The sequence below is a fragment of the Maylandia zebra genome, linkage group LG20 (genome assembly GCF_041146795.1).
Source record: "Maylandia zebra isolate NMK-2024a linkage group LG20, Mzebra_GT3a, whole genome shotgun sequence".
Lineage (NCBI taxonomy): Eukaryota > Metazoa > Chordata > Actinopteri > Cichliformes > Cichlidae > Maylandia > Maylandia zebra.
Genome location: NC_135186.1, coordinates 3005346 through 3022494, shown reverse-complemented (window position 1 = coordinate 3022494; position 17149 = coordinate 3005346). Strand labels below are relative to the sequence as shown.

The 17149-nt window shown below is 43.2% G+C and overlaps 1 protein-coding gene across 6 annotated transcripts in view; it reads left to right on the top strand.

The window, feature by feature from the left end:
• The window catches only part of l1cama (L1 cell adhesion molecule, paralog a), a 43380-nt gene that overhangs the window by 2046 nt on the left and 24185 nt on the right, over positions 1-17149 (top strand). The window contains exon 1 of one of the 6 annotated variants that reach the window (XM_004558738.5): positions 4808-4917. The exons of the other annotated variants lie outside the window; for them this stretch is intronic. The gene's annotated coding sequence lies outside the window, so the exon portion shown is untranslated. Of the gene's footprint in view, positions 1-4807; positions 4918-17149 lie in introns of those variants that run through there. 6 annotated transcript variants of the gene reach the window in all.

Sequence of the window (17149 nt, the reverse complement as noted above, 5' to 3'; positions counted from 1 at the left end):
GTAGCCAGACTTGGACTCCGTCATTACCCTTGCTACAGCATGGTGCAGAATGTAATCTCCCCTCTGACGCTGGCTGGTTAATTGAGCTGTTTCATCAAAGAGATGGATGGAAACAGGGATTTATGTGCGGAGAGAAGGACGGACGAATGGGGATGTGCAATAAAAATAAGCAAAGTAGGATGGTGTAAGCAACATTAAAAAAAAAAAAAAAAGCTGAAGGGGAAGAAGAGGAACGTCCTTTTGAAAGGCAAATCACTTTGCGTCATTTAAAGCATGGTCACTCCTTTCAGGGAGCGGAGAGAAGAGCACCAGCTAGGACGAACAAAAAAAGCAATGCCATAAGAGAAGACACCAAAAGGAAGACTTGTTTATTTAAACATAAATGCTCTAAATATTATTGAAGAAGGTTATAAGTAGAGCCCTGCAGTGCTTTGTGACATATTCATGCTTTTGCTGTATACGGTTTTTAATGTCAGGGACTGGCCCATTTCCAAATGCCTTTAGTCCAGCAGTGGAAGTCGGGAGCTGTGTTGTGTAGGAGGAGAGGAGTGATTTGCTCTCAATATGCCAGCTAGGAGCAACTCCAGAGTAGAGCAGCACAGCTCTGGCCCTTCAGCCCCTCAGCCACCTGTTATTGCCTTGGGGCACATTTGTCAGTCATCCCGCTCACCAAACGCAGATATACGAACACACACAAGCAGAAACACATCTGTAAGGCACATCCTCAGCAACCCAAACAAACACTCTGCAAATACACGCTGCAGAGGTCCTGTTGCAGTGCGCCAAATTAAAGATTCTCTAATGTTGCCTACACAGTCTGATTACTTAAGCGTCTGCGACTGATCAAAGACCACACTCATCACTTTCTGGGGATTCAGCCATTAAAGCAGCAACGGGGTAAAATAAGGGTTATGAGGAAACGCTCGCTCCTAGACTGAAGTGTCAACAATAACACTTTCAAGTCTGAGTTTCTTTTTATCCTCTTTTGAGAATAGCGGTTGTAAAGTTACAAACTCACAACTGCAGATTCAAAGGCTTGTGGTGAAAGGCTCCCTTGAGTTATCTTCTAGTGTGTGTGTGTGTGTGTGTCTTTTCGATGCTGTGTGTGTGTGCACGTGCACTGTTCAGCATCAGGATCCTGTTCCTTCAGGATGCTGTCAAGATGGAGAGTGAGCCCCCCCTTCCCCTTCCACCAGCTGCAGCTCGGAGGCTGTTTGATTTAGACTGTGCAGATGGGAGTCGACCCACTGGGTGTCAAGTAGAGGATCGTGTCGACATGCTGTCAGGGTTTGGTGGGGAATACATTGTGGTGATTTAGGGAGCCAAGGGTCAGATAGATTGACAGGCCAGCAGGGGTAAATTATTATGGAAAAGTGAGGAGGAGGAAATGAAGCGAGCAAAGGGGAGAGGGAATTTTGCAAAGGTAAGGTGAGGCAGAGGGGGGGCGAAACCATAAAGATGTGAAGGACTGATTTAAAAGGCAGGAGGATGGGAGGAGATGGGATAAATATGAAAGTTGTACTGGAAAGTAGAGAAGAGGCGTTGTGATCTAAAATCACAGTTCCCGCTCTTCAAACCTTTAAACATGGCTAATCCCTCGGACGGCGTGACCGTCTGTAGAGTCGGGGGAATTCCCAATGGGACGGCTCCCATTCACCTCTCCTTTGGGCCGCCTGGGTGGGGAAAAATGACTTTTTCAAGAGAAAATTACATTTTCTTCACAATGCCCATTCTACCATCTACCATCGCAGTAGATCAGATGGGATTTACCATCTGAAGGAGTTACCCCCTCCCAAATATTCAAGTCCGTTGGTGATTATGGAGAACAGGAAGAGGCCGAGAGGAGCTGAAAAGGCTAGGCTCAAAAAAAGAAGGGAGTTGGAGGAAGCTGTCAAATGTGCTGAGTTAACCTGTTTACCACAGGATAGATCCCAGATGCAGCCTGTAAGCAGACAGCCTGCATAGACTATAAGGCTAGCACAATTGATATAAAACCAATTCATATAATAGAGGTGACTAGCCTAGTTTATTTCGTAGAGCCCAATAGGTACACGATGAATCACAGATGTCCTACCGTTATAAGAAGAACATAAATGGTTCCAGGATGATCTGTGTAACATTGAATTACTGCTTTTAATTTAATGTTTTTGTAGCATCAGAGCAGCAGATAAGCCCATCAGACACTGTTGAACCTGATAAGCTTGGACAGAGGGGACAGGTAGAGAATAGTCTTAACAGAGTTAAGTCATTTAAATTAAGTTATTCATGTCTAGTGTAAAATATAACACGCGGAGAATAGACGAGATAGACTCTATATCCTATCAAGACTGAATATATCAGCATGATGGTAGCTAGCCTAATTCATTTTAGCCTGTCAAGTCAAATAGTCTAAATTGTGCATCACAAATATTAATTATAAACTATTATGATATGTAATATATAATTGTAAAAAAAGAAACAACCCCAGAATAAATTCCTCCCCTGTGGAAAAAAGCCCCCACTTCATGTTGCTGCCTTTGAATGTCTTGTCGTATCAGTATTCATACAATGATCAGACAAAACCGCATCAGGATCTTAATCAAAGTAATGGCTGAGGCTCCGATTAGCCTTCCCAGAAAAAGACTCAGACAAAGACTCATAAATCCACCCCTATTATACAATTGAACCTGTGACGGAGACCAAGGCCCAAATAGAGGCGTCATGTATGGAAACAAATTTAATTTGGCAGAGTGAATTACTTTATCACTTTAATATAGCTTTAGAAGTGATGGTATGGGCGAGGAGAAATGGCAGTATTCCCCTGGGTAACAAATATGATATTGGCAGTTAAAATTGCAAAACTGAAACCCAGGAGAGAAATTAATTACTGACAAACCAATAACCCAGCTGGAGGCCCAAGATATTGTGGAAAGAAACTCTTTAAATAAGATAATTAAAAATAAAAAAAATCGTTATCGCTCTATCATTACGTTGCAAATCGTTCTAATCCTGTGACTTAAATTTTTTACTCGATGTGTCTTGAAATGAAAAGATGTAAATCACACAGAATCATACTGAAAAGCTGCAAAGCAATAAAGCTGCACACTGAATATGAATTAGGGGAGATATGAAACTCTGTCTGTCCTCCCGGATGCTCTCCTCATCCTTTTTCTGTCTCTTGCAAAATTATCTCTTTGTCTCAGCAACATAGAGAATTCCCCTCAGCGTCACTCCTTGTGGACCACAGTCAGCTCTATGAAAGAGGCTTTATTGTCCACCTCAGTAGCTATAATTAGACTAAATTGACCCTCTGTCCAGTGTATTTCCCCACTGCATGTATCTGTCTCTATGAAGTCTTCTGTTTAATGTCGAAGATGCTCCTCTGCCTAATTGTGTGCATCAGTCACAATTCACAGTGACCAGATGAAGGAATTAATTATTCATCAAATACCAGTGTTGGAATATTATTTTTTAATTTGTTAAAGACAATGTAAAGTATCTTTTGATGGATTATTCATTATTCACATTAAAATTTATGTGCTATAGCTTCTAGATAGCTGCGAAATTACGCTACATTAAACTATATGAAAATCACTGATGTTGTTTTATATATACACACATATATATACATATATATGTGTGTATATATAAAACAACATCAGTGATTTTCATATAGTTTAAAATAGAGAAAAAATAGAAAATAGAGATATTTTCTTATTTTCCTTCTGATTCAAGCTGAATACAATTATAATTAAAAATTAGGCATCTTCTAATATTATGTTATTATGACATTAATGTAGCACAAGGCTCAGGTAGCGCATGAATAGCTGGTAGAAACATCTTCTAATTTTTGATTTCTTACTTTGAGTATATTTCAGAGCCTGTACTTTTTTACTTTTTACTTGAGTAAAGTTGAATCAGCACCTCAACTTTTACTGCAGTATTTTTTAACACTAGTATCTGTACTTCTGCTTAAGTACAGAATGTCTGTACTTTTGCCATCTCTGGGTTTTGTAGTCACAGTAGTGGAAGTGGCCGAGTGTTATAGCATCTCACAAACACCCTTCATTTGCATTTCATAAAGAAGTTTTGTAGGCGGGGAGGTATCTCAGCGTGTAGCATCAGCATGTAGCTCTGGACTAACATACCTTCTGAAAAATGCATTTGTAGAGTGAGTTGTCTTTAAAAATGCATTTATAAAATGTACGTCCTCTGGAGGAAAGCATTGTCTTTTTTTTGAAAGCACTGAATTTGATTTTTCCTGACTGATTTTTCTGATTTTCCTGGTTTTTCCTTTTTTGCTGGCTCCACGCTACCAAATTGAGCTCTCATCCGTCTCACGGTTGTGTTAATAAAAGCTAACACATTCGTGTGACGATACTGACAACATCTCCGACCACATTATGATACTTTGGGGACTTCACATATCATCGCCCCATTGTGGCTTTCATTACACTGGCTGTTTATTAAGAAGACACGGCCTCGTTGGTTTACTAATTTATTGATTTGTTGCTAAGAAGCTGGCTGCATTTTTAATGAAATTTGGGTTTGTGATATATCTCAGAACTGTAGGCTACATCTGCACTGTTGCTTTAAGTTACATCATGCAGCTCCTCTGAGATTTTGAGAGGGTTTCTCAATGCTTCTAGAATTTATTCTTCATCTGTACTCCGTGCCTCTCTTCTTGTTTTCCCTTCGGACCGTTCTTCTCAGTGTCCTTGGCATAACTTTCATGCCAGCTCATTTGTTTCCCATCATAACTGGATACACTTTTAAACAGTTTAGACAGACAGGCAACATTTTACTTGTACAAATGTATCTTTTGCACAGTTAGTATTTCATAGACGTGGCTGAATGTTTGAAATGATGGGGAGCCCGTTTGCCACACGACATGCATAATCTGGAGCACAGACAATCCGCTTTTCTTCAGACATTAAGGTAAGTGTGCTGGATGCCGTCCAGTGACGGAGTCGCACTCTCCATTTTCTCACATTTGAAATACAGTGTGCTTTGAGTGTTTTGAATCCCTCTGAAGGCTTATTTATTTGGAGTGTTGACATTTAAGTGTATTGATTTGCTTTCACTTGCCTCATTCTCGCGGTACTCCTACACCTCATTTGAATGAGCCATAACTGAAATAGATGGGGCATGAAGCGCAAGCATGAGGACAAACTTGCACTGAAATGGCATCTTCAAGTACTTCCGGCGATGCAAGTATCAGACTGTCTGTATCTGTGATGGAAAATGTTGGTAAAAACCAACATTGCTTATGTCTGCACGAGAGCAGTTAATCATGATGTACTTGCAAAAATAACATGTGAGACAGGAAAAGTGTGGTTGAAAAAGAAACCAACAGTGACACTAACTGAAAACATGATGCAGTGGTGGGAAAGGTTGAGATGAGATAAGAAGTAATAAGGATACGATCATACAGTTCTGGCACGTCTGCACATTGAAGTACTCGTAAACACTGTGTAACTCAGGATGCGACTCCCACTCCTCGCTTCAAGTAAAACTTGTTGAAAATGCGATTCTGTGACTCTGTGGTCATCGCTTAAATGTTTGATAAAATTGCTCCCAACAATCTGTCTTCTCTTCATGTCTCAGTGATGTTGTGACTCTACTTTCTTGGAGGCGTTTTATCTGCTGTGTCAGGCATGATATATTCATTAGGGTTGGATTACAGAGAGTGGGAAAGGATCAGGTTTTGAGTGGGTTGTAATCCCCATACACAGGCCTAATTTAATCTTACCTACTGTGCCATCCTATTACACACTACACCCACCGCATGTATTCAAGTGCTGGCCGGAGGGGAGCAGATGGGGGGCATACAGGGTTAAAACAGGGTAACGTCAGACAAAAGAGTGTGAGACAACGAGGACGGATCGTAAGAAAAGACCTACGGAGAAGGAAAATTGATTATGAACAGCAGGAGAGAAAAAATCAAATGCAGAGGAGAAAAAACGCCGAAAACATCAAAGAGAAAAGAATTATCTGGTAGATGAGATTTGGTGAAAGGTGTCCAACTATAATGGTTGCTGGTTTCTTTCCTGCATGAGCAGGCAGAAGACATTTCTTACAAAAACTGTTTATCTGCGAGATTTCATTTTTATGTAATTAAAGACTTTAAATATCCCTCCCGCTATAAGACTGCAAATCCATCACACTGTGCTAGAAATTATTCATTGCATTTATTAGAAATTCTAAACAGGGATGTCTAAAGAGTTAGTGAAGGAAACTGCTTAGGCATATTTTGTTTGGCAACTTCTCCTATCTGCCTTCTGCCCAGTGTATCCAGGGATGCTTCGCCACCTCATTATATTTATTTGGCCAAGTTGCAAAATAATTTGCATGCCACAGAGACTTTACACAGCGACGAGAGAGGGTTTATATAATGTAACCTAACTTCTGTTGTTTTTGCTACCATTTCTGACCTACATCCCTCTCATCATCCATCCGTATCTGCTCTTAGCCAGAATAAAATAGGCCACGCTTCCCTGCTACACAATCCACACACTATCTACCTGAAAAGGATCCTGTATGTGAAACTGTTCTTCTTATTCCCCCCTCTTTGTTTTTAAAATCAGGTTGGTGTTGCAGTTGTTTCAGTCTGCTCTCTGAATTGATTAGGGGTAATTGGGCAGAGCACTACAGAGAGCCTCTCACAGGCCCAAGTTGCAATAACTCAACTCTATATTTTGCTTTAAAACTGTCTGTTTACATCAGCCACTGTGCTCTTCCTGCTGAGCAGTGTTTGTGGCCAAACTCACAGGGCGCACTTGGTGCAGCTATTTTGTAAACCATTTGTTTAAATCTTTACTGAAGAGAGGATTTACTTGTGTAGCAGGACGCCGTGAGGATTGTTAATGTGAGGAAAAGATGAAAGGGACAGTCCCCAAGAGAAAACGCAGGAGCAACAAGAAGAAAACAACACAGCTTTATTCAGGGGGGCGCGTGCCACATGCAGGGAGATGAAGAGGAAACGGATGCGGAGCATAAACAAACCGCATGGAGATGGATAAAGAAACTGGAGAGAATAGACCGAGGGTCTGGACATTGTTAATGAGCTTAACGAGGTAATTACATGCAAACGCAGAGACCTCATCCTCCAGGCACTCACGCAGGTTGGGAGGGGAAAGGGGAAGCAGGTGAGAGAGCTGGCAGAGAAAGAGAAGACCTTTGTTATCAGTCACCTTTTAATCGTTTTGATTGAACAATTAAAGTTTGATCCTGCTCAGGGCGTGCGTAGGAACTGCGAGAATGTGGAGGTTGAGATGGAAAGGCGCTGAGAGAAGATAAAGAGGAAAAGACACAGGGAGCAGAGGGAGATGGGAGGGTAAAGGACAGAGAGCCCGCAGCGATTAAAATGTCACCGCGAGCAGAGGCAGATGCACACCTGTCAAGCACAAATTCGCCTGCACACCTGCAGACTGAACAGACAGCATGCGCTCTCTGCTGGAATGACTTTAATTCCCAGTATGCATCTTCCACCTTCATATGTCTCTCTAGATGTTTTTCGATGCTAGTCCCCCTCCATAATCCTACGTGTCTTTTTGTTTCTCCAGACAGTTTATGTTTTATTTATGTATGCAGCGAACGCTGTTTTGACCAGTCTGTGATTCAGAAGGGGGACAAATAAGCCAACAATAAAACGTTCGTGACAGGGCTGTTACCAGCTTTGCAGCCATCACACACGCGTCGCTTCCTGTGCTTCGACCCCTCGGCCTGCCTGCGGGGCCCGTCCACCTCCACAAGTGTCAGGACAGCTGGTTTGTCCTTTCAGTTTCAATAAAGGAAAGATGTCTCAGAGTTATTTGAGACATGTTGTCATGCAAAACCTGTGTTTGTCTGGCTAGTTGTAGCAGGCGGGAGTTGCTGACGTGTGTTGTGGGTGTCCTATATAGAAACCAGCAGAATCAGCGGGTTTTAATCCGTACTATCATGGGGTGAAGATGAATTAGATATCTGCCACTGTTGCAGGGGATTTAGTGTACCAGAGCGTTACCCCGGATCTTTTTCTCTATGAGAAAACATGTATCGTTATGCTCTGCATGCTTAGATCAACAGTTGGTATGCGTGCACATATAGACGTGCATTGTCAGAACATGTTCCTCAATGAACATAGCATCTTGTTGTTTAGCTGCAGGCGAAGGTTGCTAGAGTGTTCGGTGCTTCCCTGTGGCCTTTCTCTCTCGCTGTTTTCCTCTCCTGCTCTCATTGGAATTGGAGACAAACTCTTTCTGTCACCTTTCATAACTGAAGCAAAATGGGAAGGAAAGAGATATGAGAGACTATTTTAGGGACAAGGCCAAGGCTGGGGCCTTTTTGTTTATGGGGCAATACCCCAAGTGGATAGGGAAAAGAAAAGTGATGTGATGCAGGAGCAATGAAGCAAGGAAGATAGGAGCTGCAAAAGAGATGAAACAGCATCCTCACTTCTGTCTTTTTGTATTTATTTATTTTTTGCTTATTCACTCTGTCTGCCTCCTGGAATAGATGATATAAAGCCAGATATGCTTGTCACTCCCTTTAAATGTCTGACGGGAGATGACGCAAACAGGCTGATGCGCACACAGCCGAGACAGAACAGGTTGTCTGTTTACCCTCTTTCATATTGCGCCTCGCTGAAAATTGATGCACGCGCCGCAAAATGTCACGTCCTTGATCTCTTTGCACCACTACACACTGGTGCGTGGAGGGGCTGGAGCTGTGCAGAGACGCGGGGAGGGGGATTTACAGAGGGGTCTGCAGAGGAAACAGGGCTGTGCGCCTCAGATAACACTGCAGCCTTTGATGGAGCCTGGCCCCTCTCTGTTGGAGAGCGCAAGCTGCTCCGCCTCAGATACATCCCCACCTTGGACTCCGCTCGTAATGATTGGATTTAGTTACAGAACAGAAATGGTTTTCTGATGATAATGATAACAGATGCGAAGGGAGTTAGTCAGCCACTTAGGGTCGAGGGACCGTATCGATGCTGTGCCAGCCTGCAGATTTCCCCTTAGACTCCCCTGCCTCTCGCACGCTTGATAGAAGCTGATGGTGGAGGTTGATAGAACGCTACCTGTAATTGCATTGTGTATGATCCTAGAAGGGTGGCTGTAATGAAGATGTAGTGCAGGATAGCTGCATTCCACAAAGCAGCAGAAGCTTGGTAGGGGGTCTGGGGGAGTTTAGAGAGAGAAAAGGCGTGGTTTTCTACTTATAGCACGAAGCAATCAACAGGGAGCAGGGAACTGACAATAGAAGGGTAAGAGAGACAGGAGTGGAATTAAAAGACTTAAAAGTTGACAGCCGGGAATGATGAACTCTTTCAAGTGTTGGTAGCATGTAGACAAAACGAGAGAACTGGAGAAAGACGGGAGATCGGGGAAAGCGCAAGTGAAGGCGACACGCAGGAGACAGAAGATGAAGGTAGCGAGTATAAAAGTGCACATCTATGACGAAGGAGACAGGGGATGGGGGGGATGGGGTGAGGAGGATGAACATGTGGGAGGGGGCAGGGAGAGAAATATTTGCACTGTGCCAGTGAGCTGGAGTCAAGAGGTTGTCATGGTGATAGTGAGGTGAGAAAGGAAAAGGGAGGCAGGGGTATTGACACCTACACACACACACACTGAGAGACACACACATATAAAAGCTCATACACACAAACTACAGCAAATAAAATTCGTCTTTCACAAGAATACTGACCTGTCACATCTCAGGTAAACAGACTTTTTCACGGGGACGCACACAGAGTGGGTGTGCACGACTAAGCTGAGGTCATGTATGAAGCCTGGTAGTCATATTACTATGCAAACTCTGTTTCCCAGATCGCTTTGCTTTCTTTTATCCTCAATCAATCCCATTTGAATGGCATGCAAATCCTTTGAAACTGACTTTAGCGTTGCCTTTAGTCTGCTGCTGCATGCACCTGCCTGTGTGTCGGTGTGTGTATCTGAGCCTTTCTGTGTGCGCAACAAGCAGCTCTAGTCGGGCATGTTTGTCTGAGCCTGTGCACATACTTACATAATAACCATCTGTAGTTTCATATAAATATTAAAAATGATAAACCTACAGAGGCAGCAGAAGGAAATGTCAAAATTTGAGGATTTTTTTGGGTGTTTAAGAGAGTCGTTTTTACAGTCTGGAACCCTGTAAACATAACAGCTTGCTACGATTAAGTCACAGTTCTTTCTCCTCCTAAATAAAATCAGCTTCACGTTAACTGTTAGGAATTCATCAGACTCGGCTGAAACCATCTTCAGTCCTTATTGACTAAACCAAACGAGTGACTTGCCTTGGTAGTGTGGGGAAAAGGTTGGGTGTGTAAAAGGAAAAAAAAAGCAAGCCCAGCAGGAAGAAAAAACATTTCCATATTGAACAACAAACAAATCAATACCACTGCTCGTTGGTAATGCTGGCTCTTATATGAAATATGCTTTTAGTTGTGCACTGAGTGCTGGGAGGCAGTGCTACCTCAAAAAAAGTGCACTGCAGCTGATGACTCGATAATCATTTTTTAAACTGTTTGAAGTTTTACAAAAACCTAAAAAATACTGCAAACATGATCCTTTCTTTAACCCTGTTCTTCCTCCTTATCACAGCCACTTTTATTTTCCCACTTTGTTTCCACTCCATAGATATTTACTAGCTGTTTAGGGATGTTATCTCCGCTCTTGTCCCTAGAAGACCTTCTATTTGATTAAATGAGTAGCACTTAAAATGAGTGCAACTTTTAACAAAGTTAATGGGTTTGTCGAGAAGCTTTTTGTGTAACCTGGTATTTTAAACATGTCAATCAGTGGATCTTCCAAGCTGTTTCGGTAACTCTGCATCTCCTCTACTTCTATTACTGCAGCTAGTTTAGTTTGTGTTATATATTTTTTTATTTTTTTTGCAGGGTTTCTCTTGTTTGCTTTGTTTTAGCAATGAAGTGATGAGTAGGAACATTTTGTGTGTGGGTTGTGTATGTTTTCATTCATGTGATTCCTGTAATTTCCTGTGCGATTCCTTCATGTCTCTACAAGCCCAGTGTAACGCTAGAAACAAAATCCATCCTCTTTCACACAGTCGTTCGGCCACTGGGGCTCTTCCGTGCAAACGTGTTAGCAAAGCACTATGTGTGACCTTGCCCTGCCAGCAGCTCATTTCCCTGAAGTGGTGGAAAAAAACGGATTACATCCAACGTAAGGAGACCTTGACAAATGCGTCTGGCAAAGACTGAAGTCTTGGCATAAAGCATTCTGCAGAGAAGCCCACGGGCAAATCTATCTACTAGAAATTCAAGCTAAATAAAAAGAAAAATACCTGCAAAACCTGGAAAATGGAGACACAGAAACAACTCTCAGATTTGTTTGGTATGAATTTCACTCAGGTACGGGGCTCTCTGCTATCTATCCTGTTATGATGGGGGCAGTAGGCGACATAAACACCCCGCCCATCTCTTCAGGTTATGGCATGCTGCTTTTCCCTATGGATGTGGCCACGTGTTCTTGTGTGTCACACAAGTGGCTGGCAGCTGAGTCCTGCAGCGCTATATAGGCCACTTATCACCTACCCGAGGGACCACACCCTTTTCTCTGTCAGATGAATGACTGAATGCACAGCACTTCTTTAGAAATCACTACCTGCAGCACACAGCAGGCCTCCCTCCACCTGCTCTCTGCACTGATGCAACCCACACATATGCAGACATATGCTCCTATTCACACCTGAGGCTCATGTGATAACTAAAGCACTACAGCCTTCCCTTTTTATTTTTACAGCTTTCACTGCATTTATGGATGGCTGATTCAATAACAACACGACCTATATGGAAAAGTTATCACAGAGTCAATGTTTTGTGCCCATCTAAATAAAATGGTTTAGCTTTTCAAGCATCATATACAATGCTTCAGTGCCTGGTTTCCTGCTGGCCCCCTTTTTTTGTTGCTGTAGCGTGTTTGTGATCTGCAGCTAAGCTGCTGCGTTTGGCTTCGAGGCTAACAGTGACAGATATACTAATGTTAGCTCCTTTTCACAGCCCAGCCTATCTCCAGTTTGATCCCCAAAGGCTTTACTAACAAACAAACATAAAATTTCCTTTTCCCCCATCTGAGCTGGTATTTTTATTCATTTATTTATTTTTATCTCTAAGGGATGAATAGCTGCATACAAACACAATTACTCAAGTATCCCCCCTGAATCTCAGTTCCCAAACAGAATATGTCCTCACAGGGGAACAAAAAGTGTCAGTGAAGGTCAAAATGCATGTCAAAATAAAACTAAAAAGAAGCAAGTTATTCACTCTGGGGGATGAGGAGAGGGAGGAAGAGGCTGACTGTCAGAGATAAAAAACAAACAAACAAACAAACAAAAGAATGCAAGGAGTGTAGGATGGAGCAGGAGACGTGAGAGGGGAAAGAGAGAAGGTCACTCGTAATAGCTCTTCCACATAATTTCATAATGCCATGATTGCCCCTATTTACTCTGGCTAACACCATTAACTCTCTGCTGTATGGACACTAAACCATTATGGCACAAGAAATAGCTTCACAAGCTGTATACGATCACCACTGGATGCTCCTACAATACAGTTTACACAACAGTGTGCCTATAAGATATATGATGTGCATAAGTGTGGAATTATTCGTAGTGTGCTGCAGAACCATTGTGTGTTTTATCTTACCTAAGAGGAAGTGTGGTGTGTGTGTAGGAGGGGTGGGGGGTATCTGGATGCAACACATCTTATATCTTCAGCGTGACACTGAGGGTGTGTCTGTAATTAGCGGCGTTTGTGCTGCAGGCACAGACTCTGACTGATGCTGTTGCTAATGAGGCAAATGACGCCCACGAGCAGAAGTTCAGCAGCAGTAAGGGTTTATATTTGAGTATGTGTGAGTACGAAGTCACAGCGTGTGTGTGAGTGTTTGCTTGCACATACAGAGTGCACAGCAGGCCTTAGTGTACAGAAAAGATTTGATTTGCTTCCTTCGCATTATCTGTGTGTGTTTGTTTGTTTTTTAAGATTGGGTTTTCTGTTTTCTTGTAATGTTATTATGTTTAATTTGCAGGTGAAATTAAAGGAAATGGGAAGTGATTTTCATTGACCACATGTTGAACCTGTTTTACTCCCTCATGTTTTTAGCTATCCAGTCACAAAAACATCTCCATTCAATTCACCCACCCCCCCTTTGAACATACATACACTTTCATTTCCCACAACCAGCTGACTGACAGGCAAGACAAGTAAATTGTCTTATCAGTTTTGTACTTAAGTGCGCAGCAACTAGCATGCCAGAGTCAAAGGCAGGTCTCCATCTGCTAGACTGGCTCCATTAGCTGATAAGAGCGATTAGCTGACCTGCTGACACACAGACTGATCTTCACTGATACACGCAGCAACAGAGACGGGCTTATGTGCACCTAAACACATGCACCCCCCCCAACACACACACCGGGAATCTGATACACTATTACAGGGGGTAACACCCCTATGTTGATCATTAAAGAGCTTTTACTGGTCCGGGTTCCCATAACTAGATCTCTCTTCCTTTAATGTCATTTAGGATTCACCTTTCTTTAAGAAAAGAAATCTCTGCAACCTATTTCTTTCTCTCTTCGCCTTCATTCACGATGAATTTTTAATTTTTCAGACTTTTTTGTTCTCAACTTTGTTGTTAGCTCCACCCATCTGGTCTCCCGTCGCTGCTGCCCTTCTTTTCCCTTTCTCCTGCCTGCATCCCTTCTTCCCTCCATCCACCTCTCCTGCCTCTCTCCGGACCTGACGGATATCTTAATGAGTCCACTCCCTTCTCCTTGAATTATTCACCACTATTTTTTCTCTCTCTTTTCTTTTCTTTTTTTTTGGGGGGGGGGGGGGGGGGGGGGGGGTGTTGTTGCCACCATTGCCATTGTATCTTAAGGGGAAAAACATCAATAAATAAACCGCGCCAGAGGTAGCTTCTTCTGCAGTCTTGGTAATACGCTGAATAACTGTGAAATAAAGAGAGAGAGAGTGAGAATAGAGAGGTGAGGAGCACTCTCAGCACTGCTGTTTTGTAATTTAACTTTCTGTTGTATAAGTTTGTAAATTATTTAGCCTTATAATCCTTGAATTTGCAAGCTATAAATATGTGCAAACAGTGAATATATGAGCACACCCAGTAATCACACTTGTGTGTGTGTGTGCTGAGAGGAAAGTCTGTCAGTTTGCACCACTCAGTGCCTACGTGTGTGTGCATATGTAAGTGATACCGCAAACCCGATAGTGTCCATGTGTGTGAATAACTGAATTTGTATGTACAAGGGGGGATGCAGTGTGGAGACCATGTTGTTATGGCAACCAGGGTAGGGAGGGAGTGGGCGGTTGCCCTCACGGCTCCTCTGACAACCTTTATTTTCTCCTGTGTTGAGCCACTCCAATATTAAACCCTAATGCATGTCAAAACGGAGGGAGGGGGGTGAGGCCTGTAGTGAGGTGGGGTCCTCGAAAACAGGTGCGCGTTTTGGAAAATGATGGCGATGCTGTGCGGTGTGCCTTCTGCCACCACGTTTGACACCAGTGGGAGTAGTAAAGTATGCAACTGCTGAGCTTATGCTAATAGTGGTATTGATAAATTCGCTGTCTGTGTATCGTGATTTCAGATAAGCTGTAGCTCTGCAGCTTTTTCCAGCTACTAAATTTCCATTTGGAGTCGACTGTGGATCATCAGTCTTGAGATATATGTTACTGGGCCTTTCAACGAAGGGTGCTGGCATGATGGCACTGGGAAGAGGCTTTATAGCACAGTGGGAAACCACTGTGCTATAAAGCCTCTTTTCCATTAAAGTTGCAAATATTGAATTAACCAACCACGCTGCCTATTGTCCAAGCTAAAGTGCTACACCAGCAGTTTATTAAAGTGATGGAGTGAAAAGGGGTTCAATGCAGAGAAAAGAGGAGAGAGGAGGAGGGACTCTGAAACGTATTGTGAAAAGCGATCAGAAGGGAATTGAAGAAAGCTTTTAGTGTCGGCTACCAAGAGGGCTGACACTGAAAGAGAGGAGAAGACTGATGAAAAGAAAATGGTGACAGGAAAATAGGTGCTCATCGTTCTTGGACAGTTCCTATTATAAAGGTGGGCTCTTAAGTAGAAATGCTTTTGCAAAATGCGAGAAAGTCTTATGAGAAAGGCAATCTTCCCAGCGGTGAGTGAGTAATGACAAATGACTGAGTTAAAATTGGGGAACAGAGCGGAAACAGGGAGCTGGTATTATTTCACATGATTTGTGGTATTTTTCTGCTGTAGCGACAAAATGGGCCGAAGACTGTTCTCACTGCAACAGGCTCATGCATTAACTATGACCCTGCCAGAGAGAGGAAGAGGGGAGGGTCTGAGGGAGAAAATCAGACAGCCACACCAAAGGCAGCAGGTATGGACGGTCGCTGTCAGTCTGGGACCAAACCAAATGTATGGCAAGGGGAGTAGATGAATTATGAATTTGGGTGAATTTAGGGCAAATTGTGCCGACAGGAAGAAGAAATCTATGAATAATTCACTCTGTAGGACGCCTGATCATCTACCCCCCACTAGCATCACCTTGTTTCACAGACACCCCGCCTCACTCGTACTCATCACTGACCTTTGCAATTTCTCACTGCCCTTCTCCTGTAACGCCTCCAACCATCCGCCCTCTTTCTTTAGGTACTGCTCCCTTTGCTTTTGTCTAAATCACGCCATCTCTCCCCTGTCCCTCTATCCACTTCTCTCTCTTCAAAACAATAAAAAAATCGGATGCTTCTTCAGACAGAAGAACCCTCAGGGAAGAAGAAGGGGTAAAGGGGGGCACGTATTCATTTATTTTTCTCCCCCCTCCTTCCGTCCTGCATCTTCTCCTCCTACACGTCTTCACAGCTGGAGGTAGTTAATATTTAAAAGCAAGGCATGACAGGACACGAGACCTGCACACATGCTTGAACACACCCACACATGTTCACTCGTGAATCCAACAGAGCGGTTGTATCTGATCAAAATGTGCTGCAAACGAAAAAAAATTAAGATAAACGCATATATCTATATTTATGGTGGTTTTCTTCCCGTTAAGGGGAAGGAATACCAGCTATGTTCATTAGGACGAGTGAAATGGTGTACTTGTGGCTGACTGGCATAATGGAGATGAGAATATATGTGAAACTCAAGACCTGATTAGACTACTGAGGTTTAATCTTGTGTTATTGCCCCACCTTCTTCAAAAACAAGCGAGCCTATTAAGCACAGGAAGTGCCCGACAACGCCCAACATGTCTGCTTAATGCTAATTAGAACATTTTGCAGAGGAAGGATGGGTGGGATCTTCTCTCTAATGGGTAACAGGGGGTTACACATCACAACAGCGCTGCAGTGGTTAAACTTTACTAATGATGGCAGTACTAACAGCATAATGCAAAATGTTTGAGTTATTTGCATTTTCTAGGCAAAATGCCTCAAAGCAAAGCTTGAATATTTAAAGGAGCTGCTAAATCGACTCGGTCGACTCGGCTTGTTTGATACACGACCTGTTGGTGGCTAATTTTCAGCAACGTTGTAGCAAAGCAGAAATGACCTTGCCCTCGGATCTCAACACAATGCTGCTCACTCTCCGGTCTCTCTGTGATTGAATGACTTTTGATGGTGCCCGTTGACATCCCAGTGGTGATAATAGTTTTTAAAAGCACTCAAACACCGTGAAGGTTCATCTCAGCCCAGCTGCGAGCAGCCATCCCAGGCATGACCTTTGACCCTGTCAAATGAAGCAGGTAACAGGGATGGGATTGGATCACTGACAGCTGCACAGCAGACGCCCTGAAGAAGTGAAATCAGACATCTGCTTCAATGACAGTCTCTTGCTCCTGTGATAATGGAGCGACCACGAGGCTTCATGCTGTGTACACAGTGTGGAAGCTGTGTGTGTGTATGCGAGTGTGTTAGTGGGGCTGAGTGGGGCTTCAGTCTGGGCGGCATGTTTGGGTGGCAGGGTTGGCCTCGTTACATGGCAACCTCGCAGCCTCAGTCTCATGTGACAGTCATTTCTTCACCATTCCCATCCCATTATAGTGTTCCCCTTTACTGCTCCTCCTCAACAGGACTGGAATATTCCTCTGCAAGCTTTGCCTCCTCCTGACTAAAGCCCACTGGACCATGCCCTTTTATCTTTTTGATATCCTCTGTCAGACCACTCCAAGTGTCTGT